This window comes from Bos mutus, chromosome 6 (assembly GCF_027580195.1).
Source record: "Bos mutus isolate GX-2022 chromosome 6, NWIPB_WYAK_1.1, whole genome shotgun sequence".
Lineage (NCBI taxonomy): Eukaryota > Metazoa > Chordata > Mammalia > Artiodactyla > Bovidae > Bos > Bos mutus.
Window position 1 is genome coordinate 5,555,679 of NC_091622.1, and position 22,547 is coordinate 5,578,225.

Below are 22,547 nucleotides of genomic sequence, written 5' to 3' on the forward strand. Positions count from 1 at the left end.
CTTGCCATTTCATTGCATAATCCCACTTCAGTGTTTTTATTTATCAAAATACAGTATTCATCTGAAGTTTCTCTAATACTTTTCTTTCTCCTTTTGAATAGACATAAATAAATGAAGTAATTGCTTTAGACAACATGTAATTGGGATGACTTATTTGTGTTTGGGGATTTATACAGTGATTTGTCTCCAAAAAGCAACTGAAGTAATTTTAAAAGCTGGGAAATATAAAAATGTTAATAAGAAGACTAGAGGAAAGGTTTTAATTAAGGAGAGCACAATAAATTGTCCTAGTGATGACAACTCTGACATCATTACATTTCTCTGTGAGGACATGATAGAAGTGATGGGAGGGTGCCTTTAGAAAATCATAGTTGTTACTACTCAAGGCAAAGAGCTGTTAAGCACAAGCTTAATTACGACCTCTGTTTGTCATCTTGATACTTAATAATGCAACAGATGCCCTTTTCCTGTGCCGCCAACTGCCTGCTCTGTCAGTTGACTGAGTATTCGCTGCCAAATGTGTGGCTGCCTTCCATCTCCTGAGGAGAGAGAGGGTTTACCACATCTACCCTCCAGGCAGGCACCAACTCGTTTTCTTCTCAAAATATCTTGTTTCCTGGGACAGGTTGCACCAGAAATTAGACTGGAAATTTGTTTGCTTACTTACTACATCATAGATCAGGAAAAAAAAGAGAAGAAAAAATAAAATCCGTCATTTCTGACTGTTCTCATGATAAATGATTGAGATGTGTCAGATGACAGAATAATTTTGAAAGGAAAACAACTGAGATTTTCCAGATCAGCTAGTTCTGGGAGCAAATGAGATAACTGCGTCCTTCACAGATACAGCAAAGGAGCACCACTAATCCAGTGCCTACTCTGCAGCTAACCATTTTTTGAAATTTTTTCATTTATTTCTCAGAAGAGATGAGTCCAAATTGAATATAGAATTGTATTTTTTTAAAGATAGAGAACAGGAGGTTATAAAAAAAAGAGTATTTTAGACTCTTAGAGATGAAAAGATGCAAATTGTTTTTCTTAAATTTCAAATTATCTTTCACTAATGAAGAATATAATTCTCCAATTTTCAAAGAGTAAAAATTAACATTGAATTTAAAATTTTCTGAAGCATTCTTCAACTGAATCATTCTTCAACTATTTCAGGTTTTATTTTTTTATTTTTTGGAGTATAGTTGATTCATGATATTGTGATAGTTTCAGGTGTACAGCAACGTGATTCAATTATACATATACATGTGCCTGTTCTATTTCAAATTCTTTTCCTATTTAGGTTGTTACATAATATTGAGCAGAGTTCTCTGATTTTTTATTTTATAGAAAATTTAGAACCATAGTTTAGGTAAATCAGCAGCCTTACAGTTTTTTGTTTTGCTTTGTTTTAGTTAGGTAATCTGTTCTTTTCATATGTAACTCCAAAACTCAAGACTTAGTTTTCAGTGTTGTGTTGACAAGCCTTTCAGAGTAAAGGAGCTTTGTTCTTCAGCAGTCTCTCTCTCTCTCTCTCTCTCTCTCTCTCTCTCTCTCTCACACACACACACACACACACACACTCACTCGCAACTTGGAAACTGAGCTGCTGTCAGGCCTCTCAGCCATCTGCCCATGTAAGAGATCAGTCATTTGATAGGCTGTATCATACAGACGGACCATCTGCAATCCTACTTGCAGTGTTTAAGCTCTGAGATACCAATAGGAAACCTCTTTAAAGATGAGTTCACTGCGTTATGTTTTCAGCTGCTTTAAAACTAAATAAAAAGAGAAACCTTGGTTATAATGGTAGATATTTCTTTTCCAAACAGAGAATGATCCAAGTAAGCACATTTGAAGCTTATATCCAGTTGCATGCAATTAGACACTGTGCATTTTTTGGAAAAATATAAGATTAGTTGGAGGTATTAGTAAACAGGAATTGTAAAAAGTTATGTTTAACAAATGCAGACACTGATTTTGGCATATTCATTGGATAAATATCTTTTTGGATATAATATTAGATTAAAAAAATTAAGTTTACATAGTTACTTTCAGTAAATTTAATCACTGGAACAGACATAAAGCTTCCTATGCAGCATTATTAAATAGAGCACTTATAATGTATTGCTAGCCTAAGTAGAATGTGCTAGGGAAAATAAAATTAGAAGATAACTTTGTAAAGAGTTCCATGGCAAAAAAAAATAATTTCTACAAATCATGGAAAGAACTAACAGTTTCCTCTCATAAATGTACAGTGAAAAGAGTTGGCTTAAGTTGTCAAAGACACACACAAATGCTGTCCATTAAATATTTGATTAAGTATACAGTATACTTTACAGATACATTTCTATGTCTAGTAACTAATTTAGTAGTATAAAAATGCCTTAGTGTTCTCCAATCTTATCAAAGTACTAACTTCAAGAATTGGTTTGATTTCACTGTTTGTTCTCCATTTTTAAAAAATACTTCAAATAGTTCAAACATATTCCTTATATTATTAGGCATTCTAGAAACACTGATGCATCTATGGCTCCAACAATCCTTCTTTCTAACTCGAGGCACCTACATCCTGTAGACAATGCAGAGTGGAGCAGACAGTAAAGACTTGTTTTTCAGGATCAGTGATCATTAATGCTGGAGCCCTTCTGAGCAACTCTCTTCCTCTCTGGATCTTACCTTCTTTTTCTCTGCTCCTCCCTACCTCAGCCAAATTCCCCAATTGTTGCTCTTTATATGCTTAAACATTTTACATCTTCCAGCTCTCTCCTCTCATCTAGATTTCCTGTAGGACCCTCCTACGGGAGGATTCAAAGTTCCTCAAGGGTGTACACCATATTTTATGCCTCACTGTGATCTCATGTAACCATACAAAGTATTCTGATGATTATTCAGTAAATTTATGTTAAGTTGATCTCTAGGGCCATCCAATTTTGGCATCAGGTTTACTGGACTAGATAAAAAATGAAAGATTTTAATTTGCAGGACCCTCTTGTTTATTGGTATTAGCTGTCTAAAAAGTTGTGCAGAAAAAGATTGGGTAGCAATATTTGCCGTGTTTGTTTATAATGACACAGCTGCAAGTATTTGCTCCTAAGTATATGCATGATCTTGGCATGAATTAAGTCCAAAAAACTGCATCTCCTCATCTAATTGTTTTTAAAAGATTCTGCAGAAGAAGGTCTTTGACTGTAATATGTCCCTGGTTATGCTCAGCTTCTACTGAAATAAACATTTTCTTTAGACCATTGGGTCAGACTTTGCTCGGGACTCTGGGAAATAGGGTGCATATAGCCCAAAACGAATGCTTGCTTTTGGGGGTGCAGATCTTTTTCAGTGCTCAATCATGTCCAACTCTTTGCGATCCTGTGGACTACAGCCCACCAGGCTTCTCTGTCAATGGGATTTCCCAGGTAAGAATACTGGACTGGGTTGCCATTTCCTACTCCAGAGGATCTTCCCAAACCAGGCATCAAACCTGCATCTCCTATATCTTCTGCATTGGCAGGCAGATTCTTTACTGCTGGCACCAACTTCAGTCAGTCAGTCGGTTCAGTCACTCAGTCGTGTCTGACGCTTTGCCACCCCATGGACTGCAACACGCCAGGCATCCCTATCCATCACCTTCAGTTCAGTTCAGTCCAGTTCAGTCACTCAGTGCAGGTCAAACTCTTTGCGACCCCATGAACTGCAGCATGCCAGGCCTCCCTGTCCATCACCAACTCCCAGAGTTCACCCAAACTCATGTCCATCAAGTCGGTGATGCTATCCAGCCATCTCATCCTCTGTCGTCCCCTTCTTCTCCTGCCTCCAATTCCTCCCAGCATCAGACTCTTTTCCAATGAGTCAACTCTTCCCATGAGGTGGCCAAAATATGGAGTTTCAGCTTTAGCATCATTCCTTCCAAAGAACACCCAGGACTGATCTCCCTTAGAATGGACTGGTTGGATCTCCTTGCAGTCCAAGGGACTCTCAAGAGTCTTCTCCAACACCACAGTTCAAAACCATCAATTCTTTGGCACTCAGCCTTCTTCACAGTCCAACTTTCACATCCATACATGACCACAGGAAAAACCATAGCTTTGACTAGACAAACCTTTGTTGGCAAAGTAATGTCTCTGCTTTTGAATATGCTATCTAGGTTGGTCATAGCTTTCCTTCCAAGGAGTAAGCGTCTTTTAATTTCATGGCTGCAATCACCATCCGCAGTGATTTTGGAGCCCCCAAAAATAAAGTCTGACACTGTTTCCCCATCTATTTCCCATGAAAGCATGAGACCAGATGCCATGATCTTCGTTTCTGAATGTTGAGCTTTAAGCCAACTTTTTCACTCTCCACTTTCATTTTCACCAAGAGGCTTTTTAGGTCCTCTTCACTTTCTGCCATAAGGGTGGTGCCATCTGCATATCTGAGGTTATTAATATTTCTCCCGGCAATCTTGATCCCAGCTTGTGCTTCTTTCAGCCCAGCGTTTCTCATGATGTACTCGGCATAGAAGTTAAATTAGCAGGGTGACAATATACAGCCTTAACATACTCCTTTTCCTATTTGGAACCAATCTGTTGTTCCATGTCCAGTTCTAACTGTTGCTTCCTGACCTGCATACAGGTTTCTCAAGAGGCAGGTCAGGTGGTATGGTATTCCCATCTCTTTCAGAATTTCCCAGTTGATTATGATCCACACAGTCAAAGGCTTTGGCATAGTCAATAAAGCAGAAACTTCTTGCTGGTGCTTAACTTTTCAGGGCAAGCACTAAACTGAAGGCAGAGAACTGCATTCCGTTTTCAACATACACAATAAGAAGTGATTGTACATCATCCTCCAGAGTCTTTCCAGTTTCATGGCCCTGTCGTTAAAAATGTGCAAAGTATGGTTTCTCAGCTTAAACCTAAGACACACATATATTTATTCATTTTTGTTATCACTTTATCACTCATGTCCTACCTCTCCCACTATACAGCTTACAGGAGGTTAATTTTTACCCTGAATGTTGATACTTTGTAACCATGTAACTTTAATTTTGTAGAAAAGAAGATGATTTAACATTCTCTCTAGTAGAGTGGGGGAGGGACAGGATATGTGAAAAATATCTTTTCCAAAATGGATTCTAATTTATCTTGCACCTTGGAACATACCAAAGCATCCTGAGAACTTACCAAGTCCCACTTGCACTGAAGGGACCTAGATATTCTCTGATGAAGACCTGTCAGGTAGGTTTGATTTGGATTCAAATACATTTTGCAAGTGAGTATTTACAAATATGAAAATTCCATAATATACAGAGTTACACAAGATATGGGAGAACTTTCAAAGCATGGGTTGCAGTACACTTTGATATATTAATAACTATCAGAACATATGTAAACTGAGTTTCAACTTTTTCAGATTTAATAGCATCTGTCTCAGTATCTATGATTTTAACTATCACTGAGAAGACTGAGCAAGTATTATAATAAAATGTTAGAAAAATTGTTACACTCTTCTGTAAACAATGTAACTTGTTTTAGATGTATCTTGCACATGAAGAAGATGCTTCACCTGTTCCTTTTATCCCACTGTTTTAATCCTGAGGATGCTTTGACAATTATTTTTAATAAATGTAAATATATAAATAAGAAATTTTGTCTACATTGGAATTTTATTTGAAAATATTCAGCAGGTATCAACTACTGTATATAAACATTTTATATTACATTTTCCTTTGAGTAATCAGTCTATTTGTTTTTCATATCCACTTTTACACTTTACAGCTTTTGCCTTTTTGAGTGTTCTTTTGCAGTCATAAATCTATCAAATCTAATTTCTCCACTCAAATTTTGTAGTTTTGTCGTGTGCAGTTTACTGTCAATATAAGTTAGTGTGTTTTATTTCTTCTATTAACATTTACTATGAATTTTCTCATATACCTGAAGATTTCCATATTGGTCCAGGATGAATTTACTATAATACTATTTAATGCAACCTATCAATTGTAAATATAAACTTGGGGAAAAAAGTAATTTTTTCATAGTGACATAAAATTTTGTTGTCTTAGGCGGATTCTTTTTAGAGTCAATGGAAAAGTAATTTAATTTCTCAAACACTTGTGCTCACTTTGGATTTAACAGACAAACTTGTGAAGTGAACAAGTGAAGATCAAAAGCACAGGTGCAAAGTGCATTCAAAGTCAAATCCCTAGTATTGATATAAATTTGCATGTGTCATTTTCCCCCTTCTCTATGGCTTCTGCTATGCAGCTAGGCGAGGATTGTTCTCTCTCTCACATGTCATTTAGGCTCCTCTCAAACTCTCATCAGTCAACTAAAACAGCTTTCAAATACTCCAAGAATCACCTTCTTGCATCCTGTGTGCATGCATACTCAGTCACTTCAGTCGTGTCCAACTCTTTGCGACCTACGGACTGTAGCCCTCCAGGCCCCTCTGTCCATGGGACTCTCCAGCAAGAATACTAGAGTGAGGCAGTGCCCTCCTCCAGGATATCTTCCCGACCCAGGAAGAACCCAAGTCTTCTGCATCTCCTGCATTGCAGACAGGTTCTTTACCCACTGACCCACCTGGGAAGCCCCTTTTGCTGGGACTATTTTCCTTCTGGTCAATCATCTAAAAGAAATTATTCTGTCCCAGCCTAGTGTCAGACACAGAGCATGAGCTAAATAAATATTTTTAAGCCTATCCTTGAGATGTAAGGGACTACAGAAACTAGCAATTTTCTAAAGCAAGGTACATTGTGTACACTTATAAATTAGACGTGTCTGGAAATACGATGTCATCTCAACACTTTGCAAGTCTTCAAAAAGCATTTTGGATTTCTTAATGCTGATTTACACACTCCCAATCTATTGATGCATCTGTGAAAAACTTGTTGATAAAGATCATCTACATTTTATTTGTGTATCACTTTAAGTAAAATTAAAGAGTCAGTCAACAGTACTAGGAGCTCAATCAATACACTGGAAGCAGCTGGAGGGTACTGAGTTGATACCAACAGCATCATTTACTAGAGAATTATTCCTTCATAGCACAGAAAAAAGATAGAAAGAGAAATGATAGAAAAGTCCTCAAACCTGTTGTCTCTGGAAGATTGTGGCAACTGTCTAGAGCAGGATAATTTAACACCAAGTTAGCCCCTCCTCAATGCCGTTTCTCTGTATGCGTGCACACACACGAGACAAGTCAGACAGACGGCAATTTGGTTTTCCCCTTTTTAGAAAAAAAAATGGGTAAAAAACAGATTTTTTTTTTTAGAAAAGCAAGTTAGACTATTTGCAACGAGTAGCAAAGAGCTCCTAAAGACACAAATCCCTAGAGGGTTAATGTCCCTGAGTGTGGAAGGAAACAAACTGGACCAACTCTAAGAAAAAAATTTGAGAGGTAGAAGAATGATAAACAAATGACAAATTTTGGAGAGAGAGAGAAAGATTATGGTGGTGGGGGGAGCTAAGAAAGACAAAGTAAATTATGCATATGTTGGAGAGATCTTTGTTAATTATTGCTTTCTTTTTAAGCTAAAATATTTCACAGGTAATACGTACATAGGAAAGTTAGTAGATGTATATTATTTTGACAAACCACTTCCAAAAATTTTACTAAAATCGCCCTTCTGCGCGTGCATGCTCAGTCACTCAGCCATGTCTAACTCTCTGCGACCCCATGGACTGCAGCCTGCCAGGTCTCTCTGCCCACTGAAATTTTCCAGGCAAGATTCAGGAGTGGGTTGCCATTTCCTATTCCAGGGCATCTTCCCAACCCAGGGATCAAAGCCTGCGTCTCTTGTGTCTCCTGCATCGTGGGTGGACTCTTTACCACTGTGCCACCAGGGAAACTCAGTACCCCCTCCACATTTTTCAAAACAGACAAGATGTATGTACTGGAGACAATTTTTTAACATCTATGTGAACTTTAAGTTCTGATCATGATAGACTACAACCAGAGACAACTACAGAACTTGAAACACTATGTAAATGAATTGTTCTCAGGCAATGTACAACAGAAAGAACTAGATGTAATCCCTCTGAAAAGACAAATGCGTGAGGTAAGCTATGCATGCATCCTTATTTTGTCCTCTTTCCAAAATGAAGTGGAGGCAAATACAGTCCAAAAAGCAAGGCATGGTCATTCTGACTGAAGGAAACAGAAATCAATGTTTGGGTCTGCTGTGGTAACTGGAATTTGCTGGAAAGGTACCAGAGAGAAGATGTTCAGAAGAGAAACAACAGAAATCTTCACAGGATTCCACAGACTTTGGACCAAACACAACTTTGTACAGGACAAAATTTTACAAGGACTAGAACAGAACAGTTACTGGGTGACAGTGAGTTGAATAATAATTCTGGACATAATATGGTGCTAGGAAAAACTGGAGTTTCAATCATCCACAGTGGAGAGAACCTGTTGAACATTCTGGGCATTTAGTTGACAGCCTAAAAGGGTTTGCTTCAGAAGAGTCACAGTAAGGCCATCCTAAGCACAACCAAATTAAGTCTTAAACCAGTGCTCAACAGGATCAGGTTGACACTCTAGTAAATTAACTGTCCATTAGTATAAAATTCAGTGATCTTTAGGGAAACAAAGAAAATCTAAATTTTTAAAAACAAAGCATCTACAATACACTACAGATTATCAAAAATGACTAGATGTGTGAAGACACAAGAACATATAACATGCAACCATGAAAAAAATAGACAAAAGAAATGATCTCAAAGATGACACATGTTGGCCCTGGGAAATAAAGTCTTTAAACTAGCCATTGTAAACATACAAAAGGTTAAAAATGTACATTCCAAGATGCTCAAGAGTCAGTTACTAAGAAGTCATAATCCTCTTCCAATGTACCTAGTAACAGAGTTTCAAACTACATACAGAACAACCTGAAAAAATCAAAGGGGAGACCTGAAAAAGCCACAATTATAGTTGGCTATTTTAATACTTCTTTCTCAGTCTCTGATAGAATAAGCAAACTAAGAAATCAGGAAGAATGTAAGACTTAACATTGCCAAGCAATTTAATCTGATTGTTATTTTTTTTAATTTAAATTTATTTATTTTAATTGGAGGCTAATTACTTTGCAATACTGTATTGGTTTTGCCATATATGAACGTAAGCCCGCCACAGGTATACACATGTTCCCCATCCTGAACCCCCCTCCAACCTCCCTCCCCATACCATCCCTCTGGGTCATCCCGGTGCACCAGCCCAAGCATCCTGTATCCTGCATCAAACCTGGACTGGTGATTCGTTTCTTATATGATATTATACATGTTTCAATGCCATTCTCCCAAATCATCCCCTGCTCCCTCTCCCAGAGTCCAAAAGACTGTTCTATACATCTGTGTCTCTTTTGCTGTCTCGCATACAGGGTTATCGTTACCATTTTCTAAATTCCATATATATGTGTTAGTACACTGTATTGGTGTTTTGCTTTCTGGCTTACTTCACTCTGTATAATAGGCTCCAGTTTCATCCACCTCATTAGAACTGATTCAAATGTATTCTTTTTAATGGCTGAGTAATACTCCATTGTGTATATGTACCACTGCTTTCTTATCCATTTGTCTGCTGATGGGCATCTAGGTTGCTTCCAAGTCTTGGCTCTTATAAACAGTGCTGCGATGAACATTGGGGTACATGTGTCTCTTTCGATTCTGGTTTCCTCAGTGTGTATGCCCAGCAGTGGGATTGCTGGGTCATAAGGCAGTTCTATATCCAGTTTTTTAAGGAATCTCCACACTGTTCTCCATAGTGGCTGTACTAGTTTGCATTCCCACCAACAGTGTAAGAGGGTTTCCTTTTCTCCACACCCTCTCCAGCATTTATTGCTTGTAGACTTTTGGATCGCAGCCATTCTGACTGGCGTGAAATGGTACCTCATTGTGGTTTTGATTTGCATTTCTCTGATAATGAGTGATGTTGAGCATCTTTGTTTTTATGGATACTATACCCAGCACCTACAGGGCTTCCCTTGTGGCTCAGACGGTAAAGCATCTGCCTACAATGCGGGAGACCAGGGTTCAATCCCTGGGTCGGGAAGTTCCCCTGGAGAAGGAAATGGCAACCCACTCCAGTATTCTTGCCTGGAAAATCCCATGGATGGAAGAGCCTGGTAGGCTACAGTCCATGGGGTCGCAAATAGTCGGACACGACTGAGTGACTTCACTTCACTTCACTTACTGAGCACCTAGAGAATACTCTCTTTTAAAATGCACATGTAATAGTCACCAAGATAAATCATGTGCTGAAAAAAAAAAAAAAACTCTCAAAATGTAACAGGATTAAAATCATGTGAATTATGCTCTCAGATCATAATAAAATTAAAGTAAAAAATCAATGAACACAAAATATCAAATATTTGAAAATATTGAAATATTTGAAAGTTAAGCAATATCTTTATAAATAATTCATAAGTCCAAAAAGAAAACATAGATTAATTAGGAAACACTGTTAACTAAATAATAATGAAATCACAACAGATAGAAGTTTGTGTGATACTGCTAAAGTGGTGCTTAAAGGGAACTTTGCAGCTCTATATTGGAAAAGAAGAATTAAACTAAGTTTCAACTATAGCTATAAAAAGATTAAATTAAATTCACATAAATAAAACAGAGAAAATAATAAATATAAAAGCAGCAATCAGAATATAAACAAAAAGTGAAACAGAATGTAAACACTAAAGATAACTAACAAAGTCAAAAGTGGATTCCTTGAAAAGATTAATAAAATTGATAAACCTGTAACTAGAGATCAACAATGAAAGAGAGAAAAATACTAGTATAAAGAATGAAAGAGGGTATCACTAAGGAAACTGCAGACATTAAATTTCAAAAAGATAGTATTGTTAAAAAATTTTATGCTATTTTTTTCAAACTGGACAGGGACTTCCTTAGTTGTCCAGTGGTTAAGAATCCACCTTCCAATGCAGGGGACACAGGTTTCCCTGCTTGGGGAAATAAGATCCTACATGCTATGGGGTGCCCAAGCCAACATGCCTGAACTGCTGAGCCCACATGCCACAACAAAAGATTCCACGTGATGCGTGGAAGATCCCATGTGCCACCACCAAGACCCAACACATCCAACAATAAATAAGACAAGCAAAAGCTGGACAAGTCGGGGAAAACGCAAGAAAAAAATTGGGGGAAGGAGACACAAATTGCCAAAACAGATACAAGAATTTAGAAAATCTGAGTATTACAACATCTCTTTGAATATGTAACTAGAAATTTTCTCTCAAGGAAAATTCCAGGCTAATCTGGAGTGTCTAATGAATGCTCCTAGCATGTAAAGAAGAAATAATACTAATTCTACACAATTGTTTTCAGAAAATAGAAGGAGAAAAAACATTTTGCAATTCATTTTATAAGGTTAGGATAATCTTGATCCCTAAACCAGATAAGGACATTACAAAAATAAATTTACAAAGCAATACCTCTCATGAATAGACATAAATTTCCCTAACAAACTATTAGTAATTTAAATTTAATGATGTATAAAAAAGAAATATAGCCAAGTGAAATTTTTCACAGGAAGGCACAGTTAGTTCAACATTTAAAAATCAATGGATAAAGTTAACCACATGAAAAGAGAAAATTATATGATCATTTCAGTAGGTACAGAAAAAGCATTTTTAAAAAAACCAATGTCTTCATGATAAAAAAAAAAAAAAAAAAAAATTAACAGGGTTTCCCTGATGGCTCAGTGGTAAAGAGTCAGCGATAAAGAGCCAATGCAGGAGACACTGGTTCGGTGATGGGCAAAGATTTCACATGCTGTGGGGCAACTAAGCCTGTGTGCCACAACTACTGAGCCTGTGCTCTAGAGCCTGGGAACCACAAGTCCTGAGCCCACGTGTCACAGCTACTGGAGCCCACGCACCTGCGTTCTGCAACGGGAGAGAAGCCACTGTGATTAGAAGCCCAGGCCCACAGCCAGAGAGCAGCCCCTGCTTGCCCCAACTAAAGAAAAGCCTACACAGCAACAAGGACCCAGCACAGCCCAGAATTAAAGAAATAACTCTTAACAACTAGTAAGTTAGGAACAGACTCTAGTAAGAGATATTTGTAGAAACCTACAGTTAAAATTATGTTTCATGGTAAAAAACTGAATGCTGTCTTAATATTGGGAACAAGCAAGGACGTTCTCTCACCACTTCTAGTCAACACTTTTCTTGAGATTCTAGTCAATGAAACAATGCAAAACAAAAATATGTAAGAACTGAAAAAAAAAACCTAAAACACTTTCATATTTAAATATAATAAATTATTTACATTGAAAATATCAGAAGGTCTACAAAACAATTCTTAGAATTATTAGGTACTTTTAGAAAGATTTACAGGATACTAATACAAGTCAAATACAAAAATCAATTGTTTTTTTCTGGGATTTAGCAATGAGTACTTAGAAAATGAGACATAAAACCATCCTAAATAAAAATATGAAAAATATGGTACTCAGAGAGAAGCAACAGCATAAATGTAAGAGTTCTTCACTAAACTACTAATTATAGTGGAGAAAAAATTAAAGAACACCTGGATTAAAACAGAAATATACATCAACAAATTGGAAAACTTAATATTGTTAAAATATTATGTTTTTCCAAACTGATCTGTAAATTGAATGCAATCCCAATCACGATCCCAGCAGGATTTTTAAAGTTTGTTTTGCTTTTAGAAACTGGTCAGCAATATGTGAACCGTGAACTTCCAGATGTTCAAGCTAGTTTAAGAAAAGGCAGAGGAACCAGAGATCAAATTGCCAACAGCCGCTGGATCATGGAAAAAGCAGGAGAGTTCCAGAAAGACATCTATTTCTGCTCTATTGACTATGGCAAAGCCTTTGACTGTGTGGATCACAATAAACTGGAAAATTCTTCAAGAGACGGGAATACTAGAGCACCTGACCTGCCTCTTGAGAAACCTATATGCAGGTCAGGAAGCAACAGTTAGAACTGGACATGGAACAACAGACTGGTTCCAAATAGGAAAAGGAGTACGTCAAGGCTGTATATTGTCACCCTGCTTATTTAACTTCTATGCAGAGTACATCATGAGAAACACTGGGCTGGAAGAAGCACAAGCTGGAATCAAGACTGCTGGGGGAAATATCAATAACCTCAGATATGCAGAGGGTACCACCCTTATGGCAGAAAGTGAAGAGGAACTAAAAAGCCTCTTGATGAAAGTGAAAGAGGAGAGTGAAAAAGTTGGCTTAAGCTCAACATTCAGAAAATGAAGATCATGGCATCTGGTCCCATCACTTCATGGGAAATAGATGGGGAAACAGTGGAAACAGTGTCAGACTTTATTTTTCTGGGCTCCAAAATCACTGCAGATGGTGACTGCAGCCATGAAATTAAAAGACACTTACTCCTTGGAAGAAAAGTTATGACCAACCTGGATAGCATATTGAAAAGCAGAGACATTACTTTGCCAACAAAGGTCCATCTAGTCAAAGCTATGGTTTTTCCAGTGGTCATGTATGGATACGAGACTTGGATTGTGAAGAAAGCTGAGCGCTGAAGAATTGATGCTTTTGAACTGTGGTGTTGGAGAAGACTCTTCAGAGTCCCTTGGACTGCAAGGAGATCCAACCAGTCCATTCTAAGGGAGATCAGCCCTGGGATTTCTTTGGAAGGAATGATGCTAAAGCTGAAACTCCAGTACTTTGGCCACCTCATGCGAAGAGCTGACTCATTGGAAAAGACTCTGATGCTGGGAGGGATTGGGGGCAGGAGAAGAAGGGGATGACAGAGGATGAGATGGCTGGATGGCATCACTGACTCGATGGACGTGAATCTGAGTGAACCCCAGGAGCTGGTGATGGACAGGGAGGCCTGGTGTGCTGCGATTCATGGGGTCGCAGGTCGGACACTATTGAGTGACTGAACTGAACTGACTGAAGTTGATTACAAAATGTATATTAAAATACAAAATATCTAGAAAACTAATCTTGAAAAAGGAGCAATAGATTGGAGAGTTTATACTACTTGATTTCACGAAATAGTATAGCTTTATAGTAATCAAGCTAGTGTAGTACTGGCAAAAGGACAGATAAGCTGATCAAATGAAAAGCATAGAAACTGCAGAAATAAACCCACACAGACTTAAAATCATAAACCTAAAAGCAAAGGCTAAAATGTTAATACATGTACGGAAAGTATTTCTTTGCCAACTTGAGTTAGGCAAACACTTCTTAGGAAACAGAAAGCATTAACTATAAAAAGAAAATGACAACTGAGATTTCATTCAAATTAAAAACATCTGTTCACTGGAGACACCATTAAGAATATTAATAAGCAAGCAACAGACCAAGAGGAAATCTTTGCAAAATATGTATCAGAAAAATAACTTGTTTCCAGAATATATACATAAATCCTACAAATCACTAATAATATGAGACAACTTCATGTGAAAAATTGGTAAAAGATTGATCAGATACTTCACATAGGAAAACATACAAATGATCAGTTAGACATGAAAAATGCTTAACATCATCAAACATCAGGGAAATGAAAATTAAAACCAAAATGCAATACCACCATACACATATCATGATGATTCAAATTGAAAACAATGATAATACAAAGTGTTGGTGGGAATAACCAGAGCTCTCACACATTGCTAGTGAGAGGGTAAAATGTTACAGCCTTTGGAAAATAGCAGTGAGATTTCTTATAAAGTTAATCAAATTCCTACCTATGCTCCATCATGGAATGGGAAAGACTAGAAATTTCTTCAAGAAACTAAGAGATACCAAGGGAACATTTCGTGCAAAGATGGGCACAATAAAGGACAGAAATGGTATGGATCAAACAGCAGCAGAAGATATGAAGAAGAGGTGGCAAGAATATACAGAAGAACTGTACAAAAAAGATCTTTATGACCCAGGTAACTACGATGGTGTGATCACTCATTTACAGCCAGACATAGTATATGCAAAGTGAAGTGGGCCTTAGGAAGCATCGCTACAAACAAAGCTAGTGGAGGTGATAGAATTCCAGTTGTGCTATTTCAAGTCCTAAAAGATGATGCTGTGAAAGTGCTGCACTCAATATGCCAGTAAATTTGGAAAACTCAGCAGTGGCCACAGGACTGGAAAAGGTCAGTTTTCATTCCAATCCCAAAGAAAGGCAATGCTAAAGAATGCTCAAACTACCACAGAAATGCACTCATCTCACATGCTGCCAAAGTAATGCTCAAAATTCTCCAAGCCAAACTTCAACAGTATATGAACTGAGAACTTCCAGATGTTCAAACTGGATTTAGAAAAGGCAGGGGAACCAGAGATAAAATTGTGGATCACAAATTCTCTTTAAGAATTTTCCAGTTTGTCATGATCCACACAGTCAAAGTCTTTAGCGTAGTCAATAAAGCAGAAGTAGATATTTTTTAGGAACTCTCTTGCTTTTTTGATGATTCAATAGATGTTGGTGATTTGATCTCTGGTTCTTAAAGAGATGGGAATACCAGACCACCTGACCTGCCTCCTAAGAAATCTGTACGCAGATCAAGAAGCAACAGTTAGAACTGGACATGGAACAACAGATTGGTTCCAAATAGGGAAAGGAGTACATCAAGGCTGTATATTGTCACCCTGTTTATTTAGCTTGTATGCAGAGTACATCATGTGAAATGCTGGACTGAACTGAAGCACAAGCTGGAATCAAGATTGCCTGGAGAAATATCCATAACCTCAGATATGCAAATTACACCACCTTTATGATAGAAAGCAAAGAAAAACTAAAGAGCCTCTCAATGAAAGTGAAAGAGGAGAGTGAAAAAGTTGGCTTAAAGCTCAACATTCAGAAAACTAAGATCATGGCATCCAGTCCCATCATCTCATGGCAAATAGATGGGGAAACAATGGAAACAGTGACAGACTTTATTTTGGGGGGCTCCAAAATCACTACAAATGGTGCCTGCAGCCATGAAATTAAAACACCCTTGCTCCTTGGAAGAAAAGCTATGACCAACCTAGATAGCATATTACAAAGCAGAGACATTACTCTGCCAAGAAAGGACGATCTAGTCAAAGCTATGGTTTTTCCAGTAATCATGTATGGACATGAGAGTTGGGCTATAAAGAAAGCTGAGTGCTGAAGAATTGATGCTTTTGAAATGCAGTGTTGGAGAAAACTCTTGAGAGTCTCTTAGACTGCAAGGAGATCTAACCAATCCATCTGCAAAGAAATCAGTCCTGAACATTTGTTGGAAGGACTAATGCTGAAGATGAAACTCCAGTACTTTGGCCACCAGATGCAAAGAACTGATTCATTGGAAAAGACCCTGATGCTGTGAAAGACTGAAGGCAGGAGGGGAAGGGGATGACAAAGGATGAGATGATTGGATGGCATCACCGACTCGATGGACATGAGTTTGAGTAAGCTCTGGGAGTTGGTGATGGACAGGGAAGCCTGGCGTGGTGCAGTCCATGGGGTGGCAAAGAGTTAGACATGACTCAGTGACTAAACTGAACTGAACTGATGCCCCATAAATTTCCTGTGTGTGGGGGGGGCGCGCAGGGGGAGTGTGTGTGTGTGTGTGTGTGTGTGTGTGTGTGTGTGTGTGTGCGTGCACGCGCACGCGCGCACATGCGCGCACTCAGTTGTACCCTATTCTTTGCGACCCCTATAGACCGTAGCCTGCCAGGCTCCAATGTCCATGGAATTCTCCAGGTAGGAATTTCCTGGAGAATTACCTGGAGAATTTCCTGGAGAATTACCTGCCATTTCCTACCCCAGGGGATTTTCCCAATCAAACCCATGTCTCTTGCATGCTGCATTGGCAAGTGGATTCTTTACCACTGCACCACCTAGGTATATACCTGAGATACAGGCTTCCCTAGTGGCTCAGTGGTAAAGAGCCCACCTGCCCGCCAATGCAAGAGACAGGGGTTCAATCCCTTATCCAGGAAGATCCTACAAGCCCATGTGCCACAATTACTCGAACCCATGCTCCACAACAAGATAAGTCACTACAATGATAAGACCATGTACTGCCAATGAAGAGTAGCCCCACTCACTGCAACTAGAGAAAAGCCCTCGCAGCAATGAACACCCAGCACAGCCAAAACAAATAAATAAATAAAATTATATAAAAAAATATATATCCACAAATATTTGTACAATAATGTTCATAGTAAATTTATTCATAAGTTGATATGAAGTTAATAATTTGTATTATTTATTTATAGTATTAATAAGTTCTAAATGGAAACAATCCAAACATATGTCAAAGTGAAAATAAGTAAATAAATTGTGGTATATTCAGACAACAGACTACTCTGAAATGACATGAAGGAATGAACCACTGCTATATGCAACAACATGGATGAATCCCAAAAATATGCTGAGCAACAGAAACAAGACCCCAAATTATGCTTACTGTATAATTTCATTTATATGAAGATCCAGAACAGGCAAAACTACTTTATGGATTTAGATTTCACAGCAGTAGCTTCCTGTGGGAGAGGGAGCTGACTGGGAATGGACAAGAAGGAATTGTCTGGGAGGAAGGGAAAATTCTATCATCTGGAAAATGTTTTAGATTAGATTTACATAAATTTTTCAAAATCTTCAAATTATACCCTTAAGATTTTTTGCATTTCACTGTGTGTAAATTTTGCATTAATACAATTTTAAAAAAGGAAATTTTGTCTATGCATGATGTGCTCTAAGACTAGTTCTTTTTGAAAAACTAACAATGTCACTGCAAGCTCAAACAAGGTGCTTTCTTCATTTCTTTCAAGGCTTTGGTTTTGCACTGGTACCTGATCTTGACCATATTTTGTACAATCAATTAACAAATGTTTTTGAAACATTACTAATTGTTTCTCTAAATTATTTGACTTTTGTCACACTTTTCAACCACTTGATGAATAACAACTCTTTCTTTCTGTCAAGAATTTGGTTGGTAGCGAGAAGTGGTTTTAGTGAGCATTAGTTCTTTCTTGAGGCATTAATTAACTCATCTCTGAATATCCTGCAGTTCAGTAATAAATCTCTGCCATTAAAGCATAATTTCCTATGTCCTTGAGCTTGGGCAGTTTTCTCCTCTGTATTTTGATTTGTACTTTGCCCACAATCTAAAACAACTTCTCCTTTTTTGCATTTCTCACTCATTCAATAAATATTTATTGCATAGCGACCATGGGTCAGGTGGTGGGTGAGTGTATGCAGGGTGGTAACCTAGATAGCATATACAAAGCAGAGACATTACTTTGCCAACAAAAGTCCGTCTAGTCAAGGCTATGGTTTTTCCAGTGGTCATGTATGGATGTGAGAGTTGGACTGTGAAGAAAGCTGAGTGCCAAAGAATTGATGCTTTTGAACTGTGGTGTTGGAGAAGACTCTTGAGAATCCCTTAGACTGCAAGGAGATCCAACCAGTCATACTAAAGGAGATCAGTCCTGCGTGTTCATTGGAAGGACTGATGTTGAAGCTGAAACTCCAATACTTTGGCCACCTCACGCGAAGAGTTGACTCATTTGAAAAGACCTTGATGCTGGGAGAGATTGGGGGCAGGAGGAGAAGGGCCTGACAGAGGATGAGACGGCTGGATGGCATTACCAACTCGATGGACGTGAGTTTGAGTGACCTCTGGGAGTTGGTGATGGACAGGGAAGCCTGGTGTGCTGAGATTCATGGGGCCGCAAAGAGTTGGACACGACTGAGTGACTGAACTGAACTGAACTGAACTGAACTGAACTGAAGCATCTGATGGGAAAAAAAGCAGATAATGTCTCATTGTTCTTTGAGTTTACAGTCTGGAGTGTCTGGGTTCAGACAAATCAGATAATCCCACAGGAATATGTGTAATCAGATCTGTAAAACAGCACAATGCGTGTACTGGAATAAAAGTGAAGTGGTACCTGACAGCATTTAACCAGCGGGTATCATTTACACTGTAACAAGCAGACTTTGATGAGATTCATTTTTAACTGAATTCAAGAGATTTTATAAGAGCAAATTAGGAAATACAGATGAGATGGTGGGTGGATGGGTTTCAGGCAAAGGGAGTGGCATGTCCAAAGTCACTAGACCTGGAGGGATCACAGCATTAACAAGAACCCAAAGAAGGCCAAGAGTACAGGTGAGCAAAGAGTGCAGGGTAAGATAAAGCTGGATAAGCAGACATGCTAAGTATTTCAGTCTTTGTCTCTAAACAGCAGGAAGCCACCCAGGGAGTTTAAGCATATGTGTGGGGATAAGCAAGAATTTTTAAATAGATTTGAAAATATCACTTTATCAGTCACACCTTTTCAAGGCTGTTTTACATACTTTGTTGTTGCTGTATAGTCACAAAGTCACGTCTGACTCTTTTGAGACCCCATAAACTGTAGCCTGCCAGGCTCCTCTGTCTATGAGACTTCCCAAGCAAGAATACTGGAGTGGGTTGCTATCTCCTTCTCCAGGGGATTTTCCCAACCCAGGGATCAAACTTGCATCTCCTGCATTGGCAGGTGGATTCTTTACTACTGAGCCATTTTATCTACTACCTCCTCCATTGAGTCTTCTCCCTCAAGCAGAGGTGATTTCTGTTTCCTCTGAATACCCACAGACATTTTCTGTATCCCTTGTAGAATCCTCACTTACACCAGGCTTGTACTATTGCTTACTTGTTTTTTAATCTCTGGTGCCTCAGAAGGTAAAGAATCTGCCTGCAATTCAGGAGACTTGAGTTTGATCACTGGGTCAGGAAGATCCCCTGGAGAAGGGAGTGGCTACCCACTCCAGTATTCTTGCCTGGAGAATTCCATAGAAGAGAAGCTTGTAGGGCTACAGTCCATACAGTCCATGGAGTCACAAAGAGTCAGACACAGCTGAGTGACTAACACTTTCACTTATCTCTATACCATAAAATGTTGGAAGTCTGAGGATTCTCATATCTTAATACTCCACTGTCCTAACAGTGTCCTAGAGGTCCTATGTATTTGTTGTCAAATCTATGTAAAACAGTAGGGAGAGATGTACTGGTTTATTCTTATCTGGAAATCCAGGAGAATGAGCCAGAGCATGCCCTTGCCTGGAGTAGTAAGTGTTGCAGTGAGAATGGAACATATGGCAGTGAGGTTGGTTATCTCTCATGAGAGATCTACTGTCTTCCCAACAGACCCACAAAGTCAGGAGGACCTCGGGGCCATCATCTCATTCCAGTTAAGCTCTGGATGTCTGGGACTTTGATTTCTGGTACATGCAAGGAAATTAGACTCTGGGGAGCTGACTCACTGTAACCTAATGCAGAAATAACGTATTTTTTTTTTAAGATGGTACTTTCATTTACAAAAACCAGTTATGACTTGTGTTCACTGATTGGTAGATTATAGGTGAATATATTTTTTGAAAATGCTCAGGAAACCAAATCATAGGCAGTAAAGCAAAAGAATCAAAGAAAAATAAGTTAATTTTCTCGTCTGAAAGGCCAGAGTTACCAAGCTGTCCCACTAGGTATGTAACAAGGGCCACATCACCACAATTGTTAGCAAAGGCAGATCAGTCCAAGATTGTAGAGTAGAAGGACATCTGTTCATCTCCCTGAGAGAGTACCACAATCACAACTAGCTATTGAACCACCATCAAAAGAAGGATGCTGGAACCCACACAAAAAAAGACACCCCATGTCCCAAGACAAAGAAGAAGCCTCAATGAGACAGTGGGACAGATGCAATCACAGTAAAATCAAATCCCACACCTGCCAGGTGGGTGACCCACAAACTGGAGAATAACAATACTAAAAAAGTTCTCCCACTGTTGTGAAGGTTCTTAGCCCCATGTCAGGCTTCCCAGTCTGGGGATCTGCTAAGGGTCTAGGAATCTCCAGGGAATCTGACTTTGAAGGCTAGTGGGATTTGATCTCAGGGCTTTCACAGGACTGGGGGAAACAGAGACTCCACTCTTAGAGGGTACAAACAAAATCTTGTGTGTGCTAGGACCCGGGGGAAAGGAGCAGTGACCAGACAGGAGACTGAATCAGACCTATCTGCTGATATTGGAGGGTTTCCTATGGTGGCATGGGTTGGCAGTGGCTCGCTGCAGGGAGATGAGTACTGGCAGCAGCAATCCTGGGAGATCCCCCTTGGTGTGAGCCCTCTTGATACCACAGAACTTGTAGACTCCAGGACTGGGTTGCCTCAGGCCAAGCAACTAAAAGGGAGGGAGTGCAGCCCCACTCATCAGCTGACAATTCAATTATAGTTTGACGGAGCACAGCTCTGCTCACCAGAGCAAAACCCAGTTTTCCCCACCACCAGTCCCTTCCTTCAGGGAGCTTACACAAGACTCTTAGCCTCATCTACCAGAGGGAAGACAGAAAGATCAAGAAAAACTACACTCCTGCAGCCTCCAGAATGAAAATCACATCACAGAAAGTTATTAAATTGTTAAAGTTAAAATGTAAATACAGAGAATTATGAACCAGATGAAGGGACAAGATAAAGCCCCAGAAGAACAATTAAATGAAGGGTAGATAGACAACCTTCCAGAAAAAGAATTCAGAATAATGATAGTGAAGATGATCCAGGATCTCAGAAAAATAATGGAGAAGATGCAAGAAATGTTTACCAAAGACCTAGAAGAATTAAAGAACAAACAGAGATGAACAATACATTAGAAGGAATCAATAACAGAATAACTGAGGCAGAAGAATGGATTAAGTGACCTGGAAGACAGAAAGGTGGAAACCCCTGCCGCAAAACAGAATACAGAAGGAAGAAAAAAAAAAAAAAAAAACGAAGACAGCCTAAGAGACTGCTGGGACAACATTAAGGGCAGCAACATTATCATTATGGGGTCCCAGAAGGAGAAGTGAGAGACAAGGATTTGAGAAAACATTTGAAGAGATAATAGCTAAAAACTTCCCTAGTATGGGAGAAGTGAATTCTTGAATATCTCTTTTTCTGATCCAGTATGAACTGATTTAATAATTTATCTCTGAGAGGCAATCTTATTTCTTTACTTCCATGTTCTTGAGCATAGAGAAGTTTCCTCACTATTCTTTATTAGAAGAAAGCTATACTTATTTTGAGTAGGAATAATATCTTTTCAGTAGTCACTTCAAGCAATATTTCCTAAAAGTGCAATAAAATGTCTCAATAGCTCAAAAGAGTTAATTAAGAATCCTAGAGCCTAAATTTAGTTCAGTTCAGTTCAGTCTCTCAGTCGTGTCCGCTCTTTGCAACCCCATGAATCACAGCACACCAGGCCTTCCTGTCCATCACCAACTCCCAGAGTTCACTCAGACTCACGTCCATCGAGTCAGTGATGCCATCCAGCCATCTCATCCTCTGTCGTCTCCTTCTCCTGCCCCCAATCTCTCCCAGCATCAGAGTCTTTTCCAATGAGTCAACTCTTCACATGAGGTGGCCAAAGTACTGGAGCTTCAGCTTTAGTATCATTCGTTCCAAAGAACACCCAGGGCTGATCTCCTTCAGAATGGACTGGTTGGATCTCCTTGCAGTCCAAGGGACTCTCAAGAGTCTTCTCCAATACCACAGTTCAAAAGCATCAATTCTTTGGCACTCAACTTTCTTCACAGTCCAACTCTCACATCCATACATGACCACTGGAAAAA